Source organism: Oncorhynchus clarkii, chromosome 3 (genome assembly GCF_045791955.1).
Source record: "Oncorhynchus clarkii lewisi isolate Uvic-CL-2024 chromosome 3, UVic_Ocla_1.0, whole genome shotgun sequence".
Lineage (NCBI taxonomy): Eukaryota > Metazoa > Chordata > Actinopteri > Salmoniformes > Salmonidae > Oncorhynchus > Oncorhynchus clarkii.
The window spans coordinates 39,825,377-39,849,356 of NC_092149.1; the positions used below are offsets into that span (position 1 = coordinate 39,825,377).

The 23,980-nt window shown below is 43.5% G+C and overlaps 1 protein-coding gene and 1 pseudogene across 3 annotated transcripts in view; one reads left to right on the plus strand and one right to left on the minus strand.

Annotated features, from left to right (window-relative positions):
- LOC139395256 (protein tyrosine phosphatase receptor type Ub) overlaps positions 1-23,980 on the plus strand; it is a 343,039-nt gene that overhangs the window by 19,821 nt on the left and 299,238 nt on the right. The window lies entirely within an intron of this gene.
- Positions 10,027-22,307, minus strand: LOC139405554 (general transcription factor II-I repeat domain-containing protein 2A-like; annotated as a pseudogene).

The window sequence follows — 23,980 nt, forward strand, 5'->3', positions numbered from 1 at the left end:
ATGGCTGGTTCGGTGGCTCCAAGTGCCAGCTGCTAGTAACCTCTCTCAACCCCCAACTGGTTGAGAACTGGGAATGGGAAAGTGGCGAATTCAAGGCAATGTGTCACTTGTAGTGTGCTAGATTTGCCCACGTATGACTGAGAAAACATGCTAGAAACTTTAGATATGGATCTGTTTAAATTTTTGAAATGGAGCATCTCATGAGATTAGGTTGCCATCCCCATCTTCGGCGCATCCAGCATAGTGTATATAACCAGCCACAATAAGGTAAGTACAAATGGACCACGTATGTGTTGAATTGAGGTGCTTAACACAAATGAAGAGTGGAAAAGGCCATTAAATACGTAAAGGGAGTGTAAGAACAGAGCGAGCACGAGCAGCTTTGTTCACAGCCAGGTATTGAAGGGAGACCGAACGAAGGGAGGTCTATCGATTTCACATGCAGGCTGTCAGATGCAGCTTATTGGCTTCCCCTTGAGCCTCTCTCTTTCTATCCTATGTCCTCCTGACAAAATCCTCCTAACTTTGGCATCATACCTCTATCAATCAGAGTAGCCTAGCGGCAGGTAGCCTAGTGGTTAAGAGCATTGGGCCAGTAACTGAAAGGTTGCTGGTTTGAAACCCTGAGTCGACAAGGTATAAAAATCTGCCTTTCTGCCCTTAAGCAAGGCAGTTAACCCCCAACAACAACTGTTCCCCGGGCGCTGATGACCTTGATTAAGGCAGCCCCCTAATCCACTCTGATTCAGGGGGTTAAATGCCGAAGACACATTTTGGTTTAATTAATTCAGTTGTGCAACTGACCAGGTATCCTTTCTCCCCTTGGGTACACATGTAACAACCTGCTTTTTAGTTTGGTTTCGAATTGGGTATAGTTAGTGTGAAAACATTGGTTATTGATGTGTTCATAATTGTTCATGTGACACATTACGAAGTGTCGTTTTCTTTTCACAATGTCGTAGTCTTGCCTGAAGCACAGGAGGATTTCAGACCATATCTCTGTCCGAACTTTAACTTTTGTGATGCGCTTGTTAGTGACACAAATCAAGAAGGAAAGGGTCTAACTGGGAGCATCTGGAGTCCTGTATCTATCCATCAGCCTTAATGTACAGATGTAGGCAGCGAGAAGGCACACACTCAATCGTGCCCTTTCATAAGACACTATGCCATTCATGCCTCCAGCAAGCTCATGATCAATAGCAGAAGGTGCCCACATGGCATGCCCCAATGGCCCACTCTCTCTCTATTTCTCTCATGTCTCTATCTGGACAGCAGCCAGGTCCTTGATGTAGGCTGGTGGAACTTTGGCAGTATAGTGTTAGTGTCTCACATTAGCACAAAGCCCCTAAGAATGCAGGAACACCCCTGTCCTGCGGCCCACAGGGTGCTGTTGACAAAGGGATTGGTCCACAAGGACAAACGGAAGATTATATATGTGTGTGTGTGTGTGTGTGTGTTTTGATATTAGTCATGTCATTTGTAGGCAGAATTATTCCCACCGGAGTGTATGGAAATATTTGGGGAACTCCGTGGGACAATGTGAGCATGTGAATCATTATAAGACATTTCAGCTTAGTAAATGTTTGGGTTAGCCTTTGGTTGGCTTTATTTGAAGAATATGTGAGTAATTTGCACACTAACAAAATGACATACCACATGGTCAACCACATTTGCCTGCAGAAACACTAGGCCTAAAGTAACCAGCACAGGAGTCTGCTGAGGGGATAATCGCTGGAACGGAGCAAATGGAATGGCATGTAACCATGTATTTGATACCATTCCGCTCCATATTCCATTACCACAAGTCTGTGGTAACCCGTCTCTGTAGTCCATCTCAAAGGGTGGTAACAGTCTCAGATCAGTGTGTGACAATGGCCTGCCTTTTCCCTTTAAGGAGAAAGCAGAGAAAAGCCCTCTGTCTTTCCCTTTGTCTGTTTGTTAATTGCGCCATCTGACCAATCAGCTTAGGCTCGGATTATGCATGGAGGTAGGCGGATCACAGGGGAAAGGAGAGAAGGCATTAGAGGGAGAATGGTGGTTAATATGGGTCTTAGTGTGCTTAGGTATGGTATCATGTGACACTGACACAGCTGACAATGGAAGCCTGTTGATGCTGCTGAGTTCTGCATTGAGGCTTTCTTATAATAGGCTTTAGGCTTTACCTCAGATAACTGTTCACACACAGTCCGAGAGTAGCCCTCTCTCTCTCTCTTAGTCTCTCGTTTTCTCAAATTGTCATAATTAGTTTTTACCTAATTGGAGTATGGTAATATTTTGCTGTACTACACCCGAGGTATTTTAGCAGTGCTCTAAAGTGTTTGGCACACAGACATGCGCACGTATGTACCCACCCACGCACGCACGCACGCACCACAAGTAACACACACACACACGCATCTTTTGAGATATTTTGGGGGAATGTAATTAATGTTCTCATTTGTTAATGTGAATGAGATGGAGGCAGAATTTAAAGCATGATACCCATGGGGCTTCTGCTGGGGAAGGGAGAATCTCAATCTCTGTCTCTCCTGTTTTGAGAGGATTAAGGTGGTGCTATTGGTTTGGCTTGAGATCCAGACAAAAAGAGGACTAGAGGTCATTTCCCAAAACAGACACATGACCATATTTCTAGTATCTCTAGTACAGTTTTTCCAGTATTTATTGTGGGATATTAGTCTGATCCACATGTCACAGTAATATGATCCATACAGCCTCTGATCCACCTCTATAAATCAAGCTGTAAAAACTGACCTTTAGACAGGATATGGCATTAAGCCAGTCTGAATAATAATGGCCCGTGTAGAAGGTTTATTCAAACACAGAGTTTGTGTCCCCACATCACGCTATCCTCATCTAATGTACTGTACACGGATTCCCATCTCTTTATTTAATTTTACATGAGAGGGAGGCAAACAATTTAGGAGCCTGATTATTGTTTGACTCATTAACGCATGACTCCCGGGCTGCCGAGTGGAGCAGCGTTTTAACCAGTCCCTGGTTCAAATCCAGTAGAGTGTGGTGCCCTGATAGAGATTTCCATGACTGTTAAATCCCCTAACTAGCCTTATCCCTTCAGAGGACCTGTAGAGTGTGGTGCCCTGACAGTCACCTCTGAAGTAATTGGGCCAGAACAGACCACAACACCATTCAGGCAGGAATGTGTTTTTGTGGCTGCCTGGCTAACTTGGCTTTATTCACTGTCTGTATGTGCTGTACAGGAAAATGGAAAATGTCCTTCCAGACGATTTAATTCCTTCCCCCTGAGCTGAAACGGAATAGGGAGGCTGAGTCTGACTCTGAGTTGATATGTCGGTGAGAAGGTGGGTTTGGAGGGTGGTGGTAATGGGTGGGGGAAGGAAGGGGAGGGGGGAGCATGAATGGTCGGCTTAGGCTGTCATTACACTGCAGGGGCAGGATTAACTTGGGCAAGTTTTACCTCCAATGACGGCGCTCCCTGGGCCTCACTCCATTGGCTACCGTATTATTGTGGTAATTAGAATGCCGATTTCCTGTGGGGCTAGCTAGCCAGGTTCCTGGCTGGGGAGCAGGCCTATTCAGTAGTGAGACAACAGTCCTCGGGATTTAGCCCAGTCCAGTGAGCCCCAATGGCGCCAGAGGTTCTGCTGCTGAAGTATTTAAGATGGGTTCTGTCTGGGGGATTTGGACCTGAAACACAAACTGGAGGGATATTCTGAAGCCATTCTTTTCAGTTAGTATGTGATAAATGTCTGGGTCTGACTCTGTCTCCGTGCATGGATGTCTGAGTATGTGTTGGTAAAGAATGAGTTAGTGTGAAGAAGTGTGTGAGGAAGAGTCTCACACATGCTAATAGTCTCGTGCTGTAAGGGGATTTGTTATGAGGTTGCGCAGGTTGACAGGAAGCCTGTCTTAGTTTCTACATTGCTGTTGAACTGATGAAATACAGGAGCCCAGCTTACATTATTTCTCTTGGTCCTTTATCCCCACATTTTGTCTATGCCCCTCCATCTCTTTCTCTCTTTCTTTCTCTGCCTCTCGCACTTGTTCTCTCTCTCTCGCTCTCGCTCTCGCTCTCTCTCTCTCTCTCTCTCTCTCTCTCTCTCTCTCTCTCGCTCTCGCTCTCGCTCTCGCGCTCTCTCGCGCGCTCTTCTTCTTCTTCTCTTCTTCTCTTCTCTCTTCTCTCCTGTCTGTCCGTGGGAAATATGCCCCAGTGTTTTGGCGAAGGGGTTAGCATCAGATGGAAGGGGTGTTTTCCCTAAGGCTACAAGGTAAAAAACACACACGTTGAGTTTGAAAGCCCCACTACAAAGTCATAACTCCACTCCCTTAGGCTATGGGAGAGGATGACTTCATTAGCCAGCTCTAGCATCACATTAACTTGATTACACTAACTGAGTTTAGATGGTGACATTGGTACTGAGGACACAGCTTACACCTGGAGCTATTGTTTTAATGTGTGTATACTGTGTATGTTTGTGTTCGCGTGGCAGTGCTTGAGGGAGGTCTGACACCTGGGACGTTGGCGTCTCTGTAATCAGTGAGGTTTTATGATCTACAACATAATGAGCAGGTATCAGTCTGGGAACCCTCTAATTACACTGAGACTGATGGTGGTAATACTCCTGACACGCACACGCGCATTTGCACACACACACACACACTTACTTGCTTATGGTTTTCCATCAATGTTGATGTTGACGTTGCTCCTGATTGTTGTGGGGGGCTTTCTTTGTGCCATTGTATGTGGCTGTGCAGGCCAATTCGAGAGCCACAGGTTTGCCACATGAGGGACAGGTGAATTCTAAACCAGAGAGCGGTGCCCCTGCTGCACACTGATGCCGTTATGCTCACCGTTCAATTCTCCTCTCTGAGATTGTGTCCTGGAGGTGTGTGACACCCAGGTGGCAGGTGGAATGCCAGGTATGGCGGTTGTTGTTGCCAGGCACTCCATGTTTACAGGATGGATCTCACAACACTTCAGTAGGGTCTTGCTGTAGTCCTTTAAGTGTTTTTATTTTGTCCCCCGGCAGACCTCTGTCCATTTTCCAGGTGGCCAGAGAGGATCTGCTGGTGATTGTGGATCATATGCCCCAGCAAATGCAGGTGTCTCTGAGCAAGAAACGCTTCAATGCTCATGGTTCGGGTTTGTCTGTTGATATAGGGTACCTTGTCCTCTTATGATAGGCCCAGGATCCGTTGAAGGCACCGGGTGTTAAAACTTGTTTGGGATAGGGGGCAGCATTTTCACTTTTGGATAAATAGCGTGCCCAGAGTGAACTGCCTCCTACTCAGTCCCAGATGCTAATATATGCTTATTATTAGTATTGGATAGAAAACCCTCGGACGTTTCTAAAACTGTTTGAATGATGTCTGTGAGTATAACAGAACTCATATGGCAGGCAAAAACCTGAGAGAAAAAAATCCAAACAGGTGCGAAATCTGAGGTTTGTAGTTTTTGAACTCACCCCTATCGAATTCACAGTGGGATATGGGTTATTTTGCACTTCCTAAGGCTTCCACTAGATGTCAACCGTCTTTAGAACATTGTTTCAGGCTTCTCGTGTGAAGGGGGCCCGGATGGGAGCTGTTTCACTAAGGGGTCTGCCTACAGCCTCGTTCTCAGTCACACGCTTTCACTTGAGGTAGCTCTCATTCCAATGCTTTTCTACAGACAATGGAATTCTCCGGTTGGAACATTATTGAACTCTTATGATAAAAACATCCTAAAGATTGATTCTATACTTAGTTTGACAAGTTTCTTCAACCTGTAATATACCTTTTGGAACGTTTCGTCCGAATGGACCAGATCGCGCTTTTGGATTTGTTCACCAAACGCCCTAACAAAAGAAGCTATTGGACATAATTGGACATAAATCATGGACATTGTGGAACTGCAATTCCTGGGAGTGCATTCTGATGAAGATCATCAAAGGTAAGTGAATATTTATAATGCTATTTATGAATAATGTTGACCACCCAACATGGTGGATATTTCTCTGGCTGGTTTGGGTTCTGAGCGCCGTTCTCAGATTATGCTTTTTCCGTAAAGTTTTTTTGAAATCTGACACAGTGGTTGCATTAAGGAGAAGTGTATCTAAAGTTTCATGTATAATATTTGTATTTTCATCAACATTTATTATGAGTATTTCTGTGAATACATGTGGCTCTCTGCAATATCACTGCATGTTTTGGAACTACTGAACGTAACACGCCAATGTAAAATAAGATTTTTGGATATAAATATGAACTTTACGGAACAAAACATACATGTATTGTGTACTTGAAGTCCTATGAGTGTCATCTGATGAAGATCATCAAAGGTTAGTGATTCATTTTCTCTCTTTGTGCTTTTTATGACTCCTCTCTTTGGCTGGAAAAATGGCTGGGTTTTTCTGTGAGTTGGTGGTGACCTAACATAATCGTTTGTGGAGGTTTAGCTGAAAAGGGTTTTTGAAATCGGACACTGTGGCTGGATTAACGAGAATGTTATCTTTAAAATGGTGCCTAAAACTTGTATGTTTGAGAAATTTGATTTATGAGATTTCTGTTGATTTGTATTTGGCGCCCTGCAATTTCATTGGCTGTTGGCGAGGGGTTCCTCTAGCGGAACGGGGGTTCTAGACAGGTTAACCTCTCTGGGATATGCCAACAGCCAGGGAAAATGCAGAGTGACAAATTCAAGTAAATTACTATAAAAATCAAACTTTCATTAAATCACACATGCAAGATAGCAATTTAAAGCTGCACTTGTTGTGAATCCAGCCAACATGTCAGATTTCAAAAAGGCTTTTCGGCATAAGCAAACGATGCTATTATCTGAGGATAGCACCTCCGTAAATAAAGAGAAAAGCATATTTCAACCCTGCAGGCGCGACACAAAACGCAGAAATAAAAATATAATTAATGCCTTACCTTTGATGAGCTTCTTTAGTTGGCACTCCAATATGTCCCATAAACATCACAAATGATCCTTTTGTTCAATTAGTTCCGTCGATATATATCCAAAATGTCCATTTATTTGGCGCGTATGATCCAGAAAAACACTGGTTCCAACTTGCGCAACGTGACTACAAAATATCTCAAAAGTTACCTGTAAACTTTTCCAAAACATTTCAAACTACTTTTGTAATACAATTTTAGGTGTTTTTAACGTAAATAATTGATCAAATTGAAGACGGGATGATATGTGTTCAATACAGGAGGAAAACAAACTGTAGCTAGCTTTCTGGTCACACGCACTATCTAACCGTACAATACAAGTGACCCTCGTTTTGAACAGGGCTACTTCTTCATTACACAAAGGAAAAAACTCAACCAATTTCTAGAGACTGGTGGCATCCAGTGGAAGCGGTAGGAACTGCAAGAAGGTCTCTTAGAAACCTGTATTCCCAATGAAAACCCATTGAAAAGAGAGTGACCTCAAAAATAACATCTGAATGGTTTTTCCTCTGGGTTTCACCTGCTAAATAAGTTCTGTTATACTCACAGACATGATTCAAACAGTTTTAGAATCTTCAGTGTTTTCTATCCAAACCTACTAATACTATGCATATCTTATCTTCTGGGGATGAGTAGCAGGCAGTTGAATTTGGGCATGCATTTCATCCGGATGTGAAAATACTGCCCTTTACCCAAGAGAGGTTAATGTGCCTTCTGTACTGTGTCCAGGCTTCAGAGCCCTACAAAAGGGTGGATTAACACACTGCCTTGTAGACTCGGTATTAGTGGGTATTACCAGGTTCCTGTTCTGGAATACCCCGGACTTGAGTTGACCAAAGGCAGCAGATGCGAGTCCCACCTGGATGTCATTGTCAATTCTGCATGTTGGGGACAGGACACTGCCGATGTAGGTGAAGTGAGGTACGACTTCGAGCTATTGACCATTTTTGTGTAAAGTGGACATTTCTCAATGGTGGTGGCTTGTTGCACAATGATTTGCATCTTTTTTATGTTGATGTTGAGGCCAATGGGGTTGTTGATGGAGGAGATCACATTTAGAGAGTGCTGCATGGATTCTGGTGAGTGGGCGAGGAGAGAACAGTCATCTGCATATTGTAGTTCAAAGATGTGTTAAGTTGAGGTATTTGTGGTGGCTTGGAGGTGTCGGAAGTTGAAAAGATTGCCATTCAGGTGGAACTGTATTCCCACTCTGTCATCCATCTTCCAAGGACTTGTGTGAGAGGAGAGTCACTGTGGTGAGAAACATGTTGAAGATGATAAGGGCGAGGACACAACCTTGTTTCACTGCACACTCATGCTTGCATTCTGACATGCAACTGCCAGAGCACATTGAGGAACTTTGACAGAACTCTGGGCCTGCCGAGAAGTTCCCACAGGAGCTTGCGGTTTACTGTGGTGAAAGCCTTGGAGAGATCGATAAAAGCAAGGTACATATCTTGGTTCTGATCTCTGCACTTCTGTTGCACCTGCGTTACCACAAATACCGTATCGGTGGCACTGCGGTCGCGTCTGAAGCCACATTGGGTTCCTGGAAGGATGCTTTTAAATACATGTTTTGCCAAGCTGTATAGCATAATCCTGACCAGGACTTTGCCAGCGGCTGCGAGGAGAGATAATCCTCCGCTTGAAAATGAGATATGGCTTCCGAGGACCAGATATTATTTACCAGCAGGTGAAGGCGGCGAGTGAGGAGGTATGTGAAAGCATCCACTCAGTCACTCTCCACTCAACTCAACACATGCTTATGGATCTCAGCCGGGATTCTGCCTGGGCTCTTGTTGTTTTTGAGAACCTTGATGACTTGTAAAACCCCAGAAAAGCTTGGGGGAGAGTCCAATTGCTGGACAGGGGGATGTTGGACAGTTCGTTGAGTGCGTTGTGTACAGTTGGGTTTCCCTTCTTGAGAAGGGTGCCGAAGTGCTCAGCCCATCTTTCCAGAATCTGATGATTACCCTTGATGAGTGTGGCTCCATTTATGTATCTCACTGGGATTATGTTTTTTCTTTGGGGACCGTAGATAGATTTGATGGCATCATAGAAGTCAAAACCGAGCAATATCTGTGAGTTTGGGGGGGATGAGAAGTTGAGCTTCATCACCCATGTTTTTATTTGACCTTTATTTAGCTAGGCAAGAACAAAATCTTATTTACAATGACAGCCTAATCATTTTGAGAACCTTCAGGAAAAGCTTGTTTTACCTTTGCCGTCAGAAAATAGTTGTACTTTTCTCTCTGTGCCGGACTATGGTGACACTACTTATGTGCAAGCCTCCAGCGCTACACTGAAGGCTCTTGACTCTGTGTTTTGTCACCAGTCAGAGACGTCTAACTCACCATTGTGATCTCTACAGTGCTGTCGGGTGGACATCACTACAAATACGCAGGTTCAAACACTGGTACATTCTTATTTGTATGTCCATTTTAGGAAAACTGCCATTTTAACTATCCTCGCTTCAAGCTCAGATCTCAATCTTGTTTTATGCCAACAGTCCTGCAAAATTGAACCGGCATTTAGGGAGGCGTGGAATGCTTCTTTGCTCTCTGGGTCTACATCTAGGGTTGGGGCATAGGCAAGGATGAGAGTGCCGTAGCGTTTCTTGGTGAGTGGAATTTGCCATGTCATGAGTCTCTCATTGATACCTACTGGGGATTCTGGGATGTTGTGGAGCAGGCTAGTTCTGACCGCAAAACCCACTCCGTTGAGACTTCAGGAGACCCTCCAGAAGAAGTTATATCCTTCTCCCACTTCAGTTAGTGAGTCCTCTCCATGGAATCGGGTCTCACTAAGAACTGCAATGTCTATCTTTGGAGTACATGTGCAACCAGTGCCTTTAGTCTTTGTGGGTGAATAGAATGTGTAGGGTGCTGCCGAGGAGGCACACTGTTCCTGTCCTGTGCCTCAGCGACCATCAGTCCTATGCCGCCTACTTGCAGGGTTGGACTAGGTGCTCCCGGTCACGTCCTTGAATTGCACCTGATGCCATTTAAGTATGTATCAAGAATGGTCCTTCACCCAAAGGACATCCAGCCAACTTGATACAACCGTGGGAAGTACTGGAGTTAACACGCTTTCGACAGCTTGTAGAGTCTATGCCCCAACGAATGAGGCTGTTCTGAGGGCAAAGGGGGGAGGTCAACTCAATATTAGGGAGGTGTTCTTAATGTTTTTTATACTCAGTGTAGGGCACCTGCTAAAATAATAGTCCCTGTCTGGATTTGATCTAATATAGCTTGAATTCTGTCTAAAAACACCAGATTTGGATATACAATGAGGGGGAGTGGTGCAACTCAGTATTGGGAAGGGGTTTTAATGTTTTGTACACTCAGTCTATGTATTTCTAACATATTACATCACCTATTTACACATGCACACAACTACAAATCTGCCCACACACCATGTCCTTTTATATCTCTCAAGTCAAACCTGTACTGACCTGGGTGGCCTCTTGTAGGTCTTTGCCATGTAAGGTAATGGGGCTGGAATGGGGGAGTTGCTGTTCGGGTGCTCTCTATACCTCTTGATCTCACCTGTTGTTCAAAGAGGCAGTGAATCATTGGGAATATTGCTCATAACACTCAAAGAAAGCAGTTCACCACACATTCTTTACGTTCTTACTCGCCAACATTGACCAATATTAAGAGGCATGTGTTTTCTCAAGGCTATTAGATTAGAATCGTCTAAATCTGCCATCTGATGTTGCATGCATCATATTAAACACTTTATCCCCTTTTAGTCCAGGTAGCAGATGATGGACCTTTATCAGATATACAATATACAATGCGTTCGGGGCTTCCTGGCAATTTCTGTGACTCACACGGTGAAGGCACAATATTGCCTGTAGCCTCCTGTACATGGGATAACTGGTGCACACCAAGTGGTACTTGGTGTTAACAAGGCAAGTCAGTTAACTTCTTAGGGCTGCAATCCCGTTAACGAGGCAAGTCAGTTAAGAACAAATTCTTATTTACAATAACGGCCTACACCGGCCAAACCCGGGTGACGCTGAGCCAATTGTACGCCACCCCATGGGACTCCCAATCACGGCCGGTTGTGTACAGCCTGGATAGTATAGAAAACGGCTGTGAGGATTTTTCTAAAATGTTGACAACATATTGACACAATTATAGAATAATAATCTAATTTCATCTATTACACCTGGAAAAACATATTTGAGTGAAAATTTGCAAGCCAGCAGCAGATGGATCCGAAAGGGAATTCTCTCCTCCCTCTCTCCCCGGTTTTAGCTTGCGGTTAACACTGTCTATCTAGCTAGGTTTAGGATATTTTCTAACTCATACCAGTGACAAACTTAGCTATGTTATTGCATATGGCAGTACACAAACAAAATCTAGTTCACTTATTTTGCCAGCTAAAAAGAAATAGCCACAAATTAATTCAGAAATGGAGGAAGAGGATAGCTAGCTAACATTATGTTCTGCCTCTTCAACAAGAAGCAAATGTGACCACATTTGATACTAAGAAAAAAAATAAAAAGACAGAGCAAAATCCCCAATCTCCACTCCAAAGAAAGCATGGCTCCGGGGCGTCTCCTAAATGCCACCCGATCTGCTATCGGATCAATGTCCGGAGCGTCACGTTTCAGTTAAGCCTGCACTCGGCAGGCAGTATTCCGTTTCTAAAATCTGCCATAGGTCCAGTGTAGGACTGTAGTGATTATCTTCGAAATGCCCTAGCCCATAGCAGATGTCAGAATAAAATTCTGCTGGAGGTGTCCATCAACCCATGTGGATCCATCTGACGAACCATCCACACACACAAACACACGCACACAGACAGCCAGCAGCTCCCAAAACACAATTCACGGCTCCAGCAGTACACTTTCCCATTGACCAAAATCCACCCCTCCAAAGAAAGCCTTGCTCTGGAGCTTCTCCAAAATGCAGAAGCTGATTATCTTCGTAGTAATTTCAGTTCTCCAGGCTGCATAGAAAACTCCCAGAGCAACAGAACAACGAATTACCGCAACGCGCAGGCCCAACAAACACCTTGAAAACGACTCTTTCCCATAGGCTTATTACTATCAATGACAGCATCAGCCATTAGATACCAACAGCGGGCACACGTTTACATTTAGTTAGTTTTATCAGTGTTATTTAGCTAACATTAGCATAGAGGTAGCAAGCTAGCTCTTTAATTGACCCTCTTCACTTCCATGCATGTGATAATGCTTGGTCTCTGCTGGGGCTGGTGGCTATTTTGAGATGCGTTAGAAGCCATGTTATTGGAAGGGACAGCATCCACTTTGAGAAGCAACTTCTTTCTGAAGCCTCCTTCCATTGTTGATAGCCGTGGAAGTTCTCAGAGATTAAATGTGACCCGCAGATTGAGGAGTAGATGCCCAATTTGCCGCCCTCATTATAACTAATTTATCCCACTTTTTAAAAAGTTGTTCATTCACCATGTGACGCTGACCGTAGGGTGTTGTGGGATGGTTTCCCGAAGTTAGAGCTGATTTGGAGAACCTCAAACCCAACCTTTTCATATTTTTTTGAATGTTTATTTTGCCTTTATTTGAACAGGGAAGATATATTGAGACCTAGGTCTCTTTACAAAATGTGCCTTGTTATAGTACAAATAAATATACACATTATACACAATATACACTACATATAGAAAAGTATGAGGACACCCCTTCAAATTAGTGGATTTGAGTATAAAATTGCGGACACAGCCATGCAATCTCCATAGACAAACATCAGCAGTAGAATGGCATTACTGAAGAGCTCGGTGACTTTTAACCTGGCGCCGTATTTAGGATGCCACCTTTCCAACAAGTCAGTTTGTGAAACTTCTGTCCTGCTAGAGCTGCCCCGGTCAACTGTAAGTGCTGTTATTGTGAAATGGAAACGTCTAGGAGCAACAACGGCTCAGCTGCGAAGAGGTAGATCACACAAGCTCAAAGAACGCGGCCACCGGGTAATGAAGCGCCAGGAGCGTAACAATCATCTATCCTCGGTTGCAACACTCACTACCGAGTTCCAAACTGACTCTGGAAGAAACGTCAGTACAAGAACTGTTCGTCGGGAGCTTCATGAAATAGGTTTCCATGGCCAAACAGCCACACACGAGCCTAAGATCACCATGCACAATGCCAAGTGTCTGCTGGAGTGGTGTAAAGCTCACCGCGAATGGACTCTGGAACAGTGGAAACGCGTTCTCTGGAGTGATGAATCACGCTTCACCATCTGGCAGTTCGACTGACTAATATTTATTTGGCGGATACCAGGAGAAGGCTACCTGCCCGAATGCATAGTGCTAACTGTAAAGTTTGATGGAGAAGGAATAATGGTCTGGGTTGTTTTTCATGGATCAGGCTAAGCCCCTTTGTTCCAGTGAAGGGAAATCTTAACACTACAGCATACAATGACATTCTCGACGATTCTGTGCCTCCAAGTTGGTGGCAACCGTTTGGGGAAGGCCCTTTCCTGTTTCAGCATGATAATGCCCCCATGTACACAGCGAGGTCCATACATAAATGGTTTGTCAAGATCAGTGTGGAAGAACTTGACTGGACTGCTCAGAGCCCTGACCTCAAATCCATCGAACACCTTTGGGATGAATTGGAAACGGCAACTGCGAGCCAGGTCTAATCGCCCAACATCAGTGCCCGTCTTCAGTAATGCTCTTGTGGCTGAATGGAAGCAAGTCCCAGCAGCAATGTTCCAACATCTAGTGGAAAGCCTTCCCAGAAAAAAGGAGGCTGTTATAGCAGCAAAGGGGTAGACCAACTCCATATTAACGCCCATGATTTTGGAATGGGATGTTCAACGAGCAAGTGTCCACATACTTTTGGTCATGTAGTGTGTGTGTCTGAGTGTGTGTGTGTGTGTGTGTGTGTATACTTTTTATATATATATACATACATACAGTGGGGCAAAAAGTATTTAGTCAGCCACCATTTGTGCAAGTTCTCCCACTTAAAAAGATGAGAGAGGCCTGTAATTTTCATCATAGGTACACTTCAACTATGACAGACAAAATGAGAAAAAAATCCAGAAAATCACATTGTAGGATTTTTCATTAATTTATTTGCAAATTATGGTGGAAAATAAGTATTTGGTCACCTACAAACAAGCAAGATTTCCGGCTCTCACAGACCTGTAACTTCTTCTTTAAGAGGCTCCTCTTGTCCTCCACTCGTTACCTGTATTAATGGCACCTGTTTGATCTTGTTATCAGTATAAAAGACACCTGTACACAACCTCAAACAGTCACACTCTAAACTCCACTATGGGCAAGACCAAAGAGCTGTCAAAGGACACCAGAAACAAAATTGTAGACCTGCACCAGGCTGGGAAGTCTGAATCTGCAATAGGTAAGCAGCATGGTTTGAAGAAATCAACTGTGGGAGCAATTATTAGGAAATGGAAGACATACAAGACCACTGATAATCTCCCTCAATCTGGGGCTCCACGCAAGATCTCACCCCGTGGGGTCAAAAAAATCCCAGAACCACACAGGGGGACCTAGTGAATGACCGGCAGAGAGCTGGGACCAAACTAACAAAGCCTACCATCAGTAACACACTACGCGGCCAGGGACTCAAATCCTGCAGTGCCAGACGTGTCCCCCTGCTTAAGCCAGTACATGTCCAGGCCCGTCTGAAGTTTGCTAGAGAGCATTTGGATGATCCAAAATATTGGGAGAATGTCATATGGTCAGATGAAACCAAAATATAAGAGTTGCATCCAAAGAACACCATACCTACTGTGAAGCATGGGGGTGGAAACATCATGCTTTGGGTGCTGTTTTTCTGCAAAGGGACCAGGACGACTGATCCGTGTAAAGGAAAGAATGAATGGGGCCATGTGTCGTGAGATTTTGAGTGAAAACCTCCTTCCATCAGCAAGGGCATTTTGAAGATGAAACGTGGCTGGGTCTTTCAGCATGACAATGACCCAAACACACCGCCCGGGCAACGAAGGAGTGGCTTCGTAAGAAGCATTTCAAGGTCCTGGAGTGGCCTAGCCAGTCTCCAGATCTCAACCCCATAGAAAATCTTTGGAGCGAGTTGAAAGTCCGTGTTGCCCAGCAACAGCCCCAAAACATCACTGCTCTAGAGGAGATCTGCATGGAGGAATGGGCCAAAATACCAGCAACAATATGTGAAAACCTTGTGAAGACTTACAGAAAACGTTTGACCTCTGTCAGTGCCAACAAAGGGTATATAACAAAGTATTGAAATAAACTTTTGTTATTGACCAAATACTTATTTTCCACCATAATTTGCTAAATAAATTCATTAAAAATCCTACAATGTGATTTTCTGGATTTTTTTTCTCATTTTGTCTGTCATAGTTGAAGTGTACCTATGATGAAATTTACAGGCTTCTCCACTTTTTAAGTGGGAGAACTTGCACAATTGGTGGCTGACTAAATACTTTTTTGCCCCACTGTATATATTTATCTTCTGAAACTCGTCAGTATATTCCAAATACAGTAACAGTGCTTTTCATAAACAAACAATAATGTTCAGGGAATACGTGTTGATATTTACTTAATTGTATTCATCATTGCCTAAATGAAGCTCTCAGGCACATTCATTATTCTTGTGGATGTTTTTAAACCAAACATAATGGAAAGCACAAATGACTTTTCCTTGCAGACGCTAACAAAATGTATGCAGCTTACCATTTACTCTTGGGAAGACTTAACACCTAACCGACAATTTGATTGATAGGGCCTAGACCTATCAGATATGTGTGTTTGAAGGGCGCACACAGCGGTCTGTCTGTATGCAGTGTGTGTATTGGCCCTGTATGGAGCTATGGGCATAGTTTGTCATGAAGGGCAGAGTGAGCTTTCGCCTCCCCAGAGACGGGCCCAGGCCCTCGCACCCAGGACTAGCATGCGAACACACGTGTGGCTCATAAACAATTTCAGAAACGTCTTTTACGATTCTGAACAGATTTCTCTCTGTAGAGATGCACTACTCTCAACACTGATACGTTTGTTTATCCAGCACAGATGTGTGTGTCTGACAGATGTGTATGTGCTCAGTTTTAGTGGCCATTGAGAAAGTGTTCTCCCCATTTGTTGTGACGTGCATTGCCATTTCTATAGGCAGTTTGAAGTTATAAATCTTTCCCTGGAGGAAGAACTGAGCGATTTCCGCTAGATGTGCCAGCTGCGATGTCAAAATTTGCTTTTTGGTCTTTTATTTAAGGTTCGGGTTAGGCATTAGGGTTAGCAGTTTGGTTAGGGGTTAAGGTTGGGTTAGGTTTAAAATCTGATTTGATAACTGTGTGGCTGTGTCAGCTAGTGACCACTCTGCAGAGCTGCCTCCTGGGCAAGATTCATGACAATAAATGCCAACCTGCTTTCTATGGTGTTGCTCTTCTTCCATAGGGTCAAATAAAATCACAGAAGGGTTTTGGGATAAAAACATAGCTACAACTACTATCTCCTTTGACAGGTAGATGCTTCCCGTAGCTTGTGAAGAACAGTGTCTGTGTAAGCAGTAGCTTGTGAAGAAGAGTGTCTGTGTAAGAAGTAGCTTGTGAAGGGGCCAATGACAGCCAATGGCGCATACTGCACTCTGACTCCCGCCAGGCTCTATCATATAACTGTAATTCAGCCTCCAAGCCCAATAACTCATATCCCTAATTCACATATGTCACCAGTTAATATACTACACCACTAATATATCCAGCTGGTAACACTCCCTCACTACTCTGGTTCTTACCTATATCACTGTGGCTCACTTTCAGATATTTAAAGATATGTCACAGCCTAATAACACTTTTTTCACCCATCTTACCATGCTCGAGCCTTACCTATGGTCCTTCTATCTTTTCATTGTCAACAACTGAGTCATTATGCAAGCAGGGCTAGGGGAAATAGTAATTTGGTATATTGGTAGGCCTATCTCTGCTGTCCTTCTCATGTATTGGATGAGTGAACCCAATGACACTTCTCCCTGACACATTCCTCTCAAACTGTCATGCTCTTACAGGTCAATTATTTCCACCGCTAGCTTCAAGGCAAAGACAATGTGTTGATCAATGGTTTAGTCTGTGGGCTATGTTTTCCTGCGTTCTCTCTCTCTGCGACAGACATCAGTTCAGGACAGTGTATTTCTGCTGCCGGCTGGATGAATCAGAGTGGAGTAAATAACACATTTGGAACAAGGAGGCGTCAGCTCCACGCAGGGGACTGGGCTTTACTCGCGGCCTCCATCATTGGCTTATTAGACGTGCGTTTTTTCCTATCGACCTATAGGGCCTGCTGTTGCACCATTCTGCCCTCCTCCTCTTCTCCCTCTCCCTCACTTTCTACTGTATCTCTCTGTTCTGTTCTGCCAGCAGCCTGCTGTCTCTACACGTGTTTCTACACGCACCAAGTCTGTTGGGTTTTGCACAGTGATGGGATGCCACAGGCTGAAGGTGTGAAGTACCTTGTAGTTGTGATGTCATTTGAGGATGAGTCAGCTAGTCAGAAGAATGGAATCAGAGCTGGTATGAGCTTGTAGGTTTAAAGATTCCAAACGGAATTGGGGTATTGGACTCGCTCAAGTTTATACTACTGTATTCATCAATAATGATTTTGTACACAAAGTCATTTAGGTAGGAATTTCAGACTAATACTACGAACCACACTTCAGCATCAGTCCAAGTCTGTGTGGTATGATGCCAGTACTACCACAGAGGACTATGTGACCATACCACCAGTCCTACTCACACACACCTGTCCGCCTGTCACAACAGGCCTGTCTGGTGCCCAGTCAAACCTGTCTGGGACTGGGAGAAGTGACTGGCTCTGACAGGGGGACCCGTCACTGTGAGGGCACGCTGCGGCCCCAAACCTGACATTTGATTGACAGGCTGTAAACGCTTGGCGACAGGGTGAGCGCTGTAAAAAGGCATTAAAAGACAGTGCCACACCAGAGGGGTGTATGTGATCACCATGCTTTATTTATGGATGTATCAACCTCGGTGGAGTTTTGCTTTAAGGCTTCTTTACTGCTGAAGATTTAAAAAAGGATAATTGATCCTTAGAAAACCCTTTTGCAATTATGTTAGCACAGCTGAAAACTGTTGTCATGATTACAGAAGCAATACTAGTGACCTTCTCTAGACTAGTTAAGTATCTGGAGAATCAGCATTTGTGGGTTCGATTACAGGCTCAAAATGGCTAGAAACAAAGACGTTTCTTCTGAAACGTCTATTCTTGTTCTGAGAAATGAAGGCTATTCCATGCGAGAAATTGCCAAGAAACTGAAGATCAAAGAACAGCGCAAACTGGCTCTAACCAGAATAAAAAGGAGTGGGAGGCCCCGGTGCACAACTGAGCAAGAGGACACGTACATTAGAATGTCTAGTTTGAGAAACAGACGCCTCACAAGTCCTCACTTGGCAGCTTCATTAACTAGTACCCCCAAAACACAAGTCTCATTGTGTCAACAGTGAAGAGGTGACTCCGGGATGCTGGCCTTCTAGGCAGAGTTCCTCTGTCCAGTGTCTGTTATTTTGCCCATCTTAATCTTTTGTTTTTATTGGCCAGTCTGAGATATGGGCTTTTGCTTTGCATCTCTGCCTAGAAGGCCAGCATCCCGTAGTCGCCTGGGGTGGCAAGTCGCCTAGTCGTTAGAGCGTTGGGCCAGTAACCAAAAGGTTGCTAGATCGAATCCCTTAGCTGACAAGGTAAAAAATATATCGTTCTGGTCCTGAACAAGGCAGTTAACCCAATGTTCCTAGGTCGTCATTGTAAATAAGAATTTGTTCTTAACTGACTTGCCTGGTTAAGTATTTCTGATCAATTTGATGTTCTTTTAATGGACAAAGCTTTTCTTTCAAAAGCAAGGACATTTCTACGTGACCCCAAACTTTTGAACTGTAGTGTATATTGCTCTCGAAAGGAACAACGTCACCTGTATTATTGGTTATGAAAAAATTACCTCACCTCATGGTCCCATTCTCATTGTAATCATTTTCCCTTGGGACTTTAATTAATATTTATAGGCAGTGCCATCCCTAGAATAACCTGGATAACTGAAGTACGTTCTCCCACTCATGGTCTACCTGTATCTTGCTAGCTAATTAGCCTTTAGAGAGGACTCATCTCTTATTTACCCAAATAGGAGACTATAATTAGACTATTATTACCTTTCCAGGCTCTTGATTGGCTGTCTCAGATGACTGACGTTGACTCTACAAAGGGGGGTGGGTTTGTTTACCACTATCACAGGCAGGGTTGATGTAATTGCAGGGGCCTGTTTCCACTGTTAGGTCCCCTGCTCGGTGCTTCTCTGCACGGCTGGACCCAGACGCAGCGTTAATTACCAACCATAATGGGTAGGAAGAGAAAGAGGAACACAAACCAACCCAGAGTAGAGCATGTCAAATGGGTGTACATAAATTTACATTTATGAGAATACAATTTCCAGGATCCTGTTGTTGTCTTCGTTTTCATTTTGCTGTCTGTCTGCCTCGTAGTGTGGATCCAGAGATTGCCGAAGGCTGGTATTTATAGCATGCTGAAATTGCCACGGGCATGTAAGTATAGTTTTGGTGTGTGTGTGTGATCTTCTCATTACGGTTGTTTTTGCTCCACCGCCAACACCACCATAGAGCTGAGAGGTTTTTCTGAACAGGAGAGTGAGTACCTGTTGCAACATGCCACATTTCACAGGGCCACCTTACTACTCCGTTCTACTCTCTTCTCATGTTACCTTGTCTATCACCAAGCTCTATTTTCTTGCTTTATTGTTCTTTTCTACACATACTACAATTTTGTGAAACAGCTTGAAAGCAAATGTAATCACAGATGACAGTTTCTAAAGCAGAGAACTATGTTATGTGTCTGTCTCTTGTTCAGTATGCTGGCTGCAGCCTAACAAACAGTGTTACAAAGGGGATTAATAGTGTGTAATTTTAATCAGACTGTGTCTCAGCTGTGCTAATGCCCCCAGGCATTATGACAGCAATTAAAAGTTGTTGAAGAGTAATTGGATCAAATACGTTCTTCTCCATTGAAAAATACCTTCTCCATTTTTACAATTTGGTGTACCAGGAATTGGTTTTATGTAAAATGAGTGTAATATGAAGTAGAGGTACATTTTTATTGAATTCTCAATAAATGGCTTTACAACCTACCACAGGTTTAGCATGGCCCTTTTATGGTGTGAATCTTCAAATTCACACTTTTAATTGAACCTTTAATGTAACAAGCAGTGCTTGGTATCAGAGTCTTGGGAAGAATATCATTTAATTTCATGGTAGACTGATGAGTGATCTTTTTGAATGATAAAGCATCAGTAAAAGAGAAGAAGACACAGATTTGTATTGTTGCATTTTCAACTTTGGGATTCATTCCAATAGTAATTGAATAGCTTTAATAAATAACACCTGAATCACCCTTTGTGATAATATGTGAGGGTATCGTATTTCATCGTGCTCACCTGCAACATCTGCAATGCTGCTTGTGGCAACGTCATATCGCTGAGTCGAAGTTTGATAAAAACATTATTTCAATGCCTACATTTCACAAAGCCATTTCAACCTGTAAAGAACCTGTAGTCATAGTAGTTTCTCAGCAGCCGTGGAATTGAGAATTTGTAGGATGTCTCCTTTGTACAGGGATGCTGACAAGGAAGCAAGTTCTCCGAAGTCTAGACTTGCAATCTCAAAGAAAAGGACCTTCCCCCTCCTTCTCACTTGCCTCTCACTACCACCACTTCTTGAGTAGTGTTTGCTCTTGGGCAAGCTAATGCTTGTTCCAAAACTGACAAACATTCCCCTTTCCCCTCCCTGAAGACTAGAGGCCAGAGGATAGTCTGAGAATAGTACATCCTAAGGCAGGCCTGGGCAATTATTTTCCATGGAGGCCACATTAGAATATATTTTTACCATTGCGGGCCAGAATCATATTACAGGATTATACATCATGTGTATGACTGACTGTTGACATCAAATCACGTCCAGATATGCTACTAAATTTTAAAAAATTTAACATGCACTGTAATAAACAACATCCATGTTCTCCTTTTGGTAGGTATTTTCATTTTTAAACATGCAATGAGCTACACGGGGACAATTACACTGTGCATTCAGCACCACGGACAGAACTCATAACGGATATGCACAAAAACACAAAGAGAGAGAGCTCGACATTACATTGACTAGAGCAGTGAAGTCCGGTATAGTTTCTGACATCGCTATGCGCAGGATTGCTGAGAGGTGAGAGTTGATCAGTGGCTTGACTTGTTATATTTCATCACTGAAAATGTCTGTTCACATACATAGGTTGACCCAAACAGTACAAACACCTTCTGAGCATGACTCCTAATCTTTGGAAAGTTTTGTTCATCGAGAGATGCATAGAACCTCGTCAGTGACATTGTTTTGAATAGTTCTCCAATCACTGCATCAGACTGAAGATCGATAAGCTCAAGTTGCAGGTCAGTGGGAGCGTTATCCACATTGAAGGTGAAAGGAGAGGAAACCGACAACATGTCATTTTCCAACACTTTGAAATCATCATCAACGACGAGAAAACTCACCGTTCAAAGCACGCAGCAGCGATGTATACTTCTCCCTCTGGTCATCTGATAGGGAAGAGACTCGTGGTGTCAGAAAGTGGGTGAGATTGTTAGCTTCTACTTGGTGGGTCAGGAGGAGTAATTTTCCCTTGAAGGCTTTGACAAGCCTGTACATCTGAAAAAGGCCCTTCCCTTGGAATTCAGTTCATTCATGAGGGCCATGATGTCAACGGAGAAGGCAAAATCAGCCACCCATTCTTTATCTTGCAGTTGAGGGAAATCCACATATGTTCCTTTCATTTGCAAAAACTCTGAAATCTCAGACTTCAGGTCCCACACCCTTTTAAGCACCTTCCCCAAACTCAGCCATCTCACGTTTGTGTGGTAGGGGAGATCTGCATGACCCGACACTGTCTCTTCCAACAGTGAGACAAACTGCCTGTGGTTTAAAAATGTTGCTCTTATGAAGTTTACCACTTTAGTGACTGTATCCACAACATGGCTCATTTTCAGAACACATTTACAGAGCACCTCCTGATGAATAATGCAATGCGGGAAAATCATTTTCTGTTCTGGGTTCAGCTCAGCTACTTAATATTGTATCCTTTTCAAAAGGCCAATGTTTTTTCCTGTCAAGTTTGGGCACCCATCAGTGGTCACACTGGATAACTTTTCAAAACTCAGTCCCAGCTTTGCCACACACTTATTAACCTCCTCCATTGACTGCACTGAAGCAAGCTCCTTCTCTGAGGCAAGCTCCTCGTAAGAATATCAACAACTGTGCCATGTCACATGCGTCACTGCTCTCATCCAGGGCCAAGGAGAAATAGGTGAAATCCTTTACCTTGTCTTTCAACTGTTGTTCCATATTCTCTGCGATGTCCTCAACACGCTGTGTCACTGTTCATCTTGACAGGGAAACATTTTCAAACGGCTCTTTCTTGTCGGGGCAAAGTGTTGCTGCAGAGTCAATTAAACATTCTTTAATGAATTTGCCCTCAGCGAACGGCTTGCTATGTTTAGCAATTTTGTAGGACAGTACTCTTGCAATTCTGTCGTTTGCTGAATGCAGTTTTGTGAAAAGTCCTTGCTGCTTTTGCAACTGAGAAAGCAACTCTTTTGATGCACTTGCCCTCTGCTCAGAAGACATATTCCTATATTTCTCTGCATGCTTTGTCTGGAAGTGTCGGGACAAGTTGTAGTCTTTCAAGACAGTAATGCTCTCTTTGCACACTAAGCACACAGCTTTATCTGATACATCCAATAAAGAAACATGTCGATGTCCACTCTTGCTGAAACACCCCTACATTCATTGTCTACCTTCCTTTTCTTTGAAATCTTTGGAAAACATTTTTTTTGTGCAATTTATAGCTAGCTATTTTTTGTAACTGTGATGTGTGTGTCAGCCTGTCAGTCACTGTCTGTCCTCGTACAGTTGCTATTTATAAGTGCCTTCAAAATAATTGCCCCACAAAGCGGTGGAAGTTTAAACATTACACAAATGCGAGTAATTTATTGTGTTTTTAATTTGAATAACAAAGAAGTTTTCTTAAACTTTACTATTGCAAAATATTTTATGTGATTTGAGCATTACTCCGTGGGCCGTATTGAATCAGGTTGCGGCCCGCATACGGCTCCCGGGCCGGCCTTTACCCAGGCCTGTCCTAAGGCCATGTTCTCTTTTCTCCTAAATATGATTATGAGTTCCCCCTGGTGTTCTGTGGTAACTACAATTTTAGCATAGCTTAATTTGGCTACAGGCAGTTTTCAGGGCGGAAAACTGTAACATAGATTTTTTGGGGGTTGATATGCATTGACTGACATTTAGTGACTAACACTGGTGACACAATTCTGTAGGAACATTTATTGAAGGAATATGAGTGACTGATTTCCTCTGTAGCTACAACTATGAAAATAAATTGACTGCTTTTTGAAGGACCCTCTGTGTTACAAAGGCTCTTTTTTATGAACAAAGGGAAAAAACAAACCAGATAACCTACTGGAATGGAAAGATTCAATGCAGTGGACAAACAGATTGTCTTTGTGTTCACCGTAGATTGTGACTGCAGCTTCCTGCGGAGGCAGAGCAGGGGCAGCCAGTAATAACGTCACACACTGACAAGCTGGGATGATTTCATGCAGTGCATTTTTAACCATGCAAACTCTGGCCGGTAACAATTTGTTTGGTGTGCGGCTTTGACACCGTGTTTTGAATATGGAAATGTGTGGGGTGGAACAATATTGGTTGTTTACAATCAGGACTTTGGAAGATAGAGAGTCTGTCACAAACAGCATGTAGTATGGTCACCACAATAGTCCCAGCAGCCATATACAGTAGATGTTGAGTTTCTCATTGTCGATACAGAGATCTGGGTGGCTGCCTGTCACACATCCAGCTCCTCACAGAGAATGCATGGGGTTATGCCACAACATCCACCCCATACCCTTTTGTTCATGGTCTAAAGCCACCTAATTTTGGAGGTGACCCACTGCTCCCCAGATTAAATTATGAATCACCCCCTTGGCTGACGACGAGTCTCA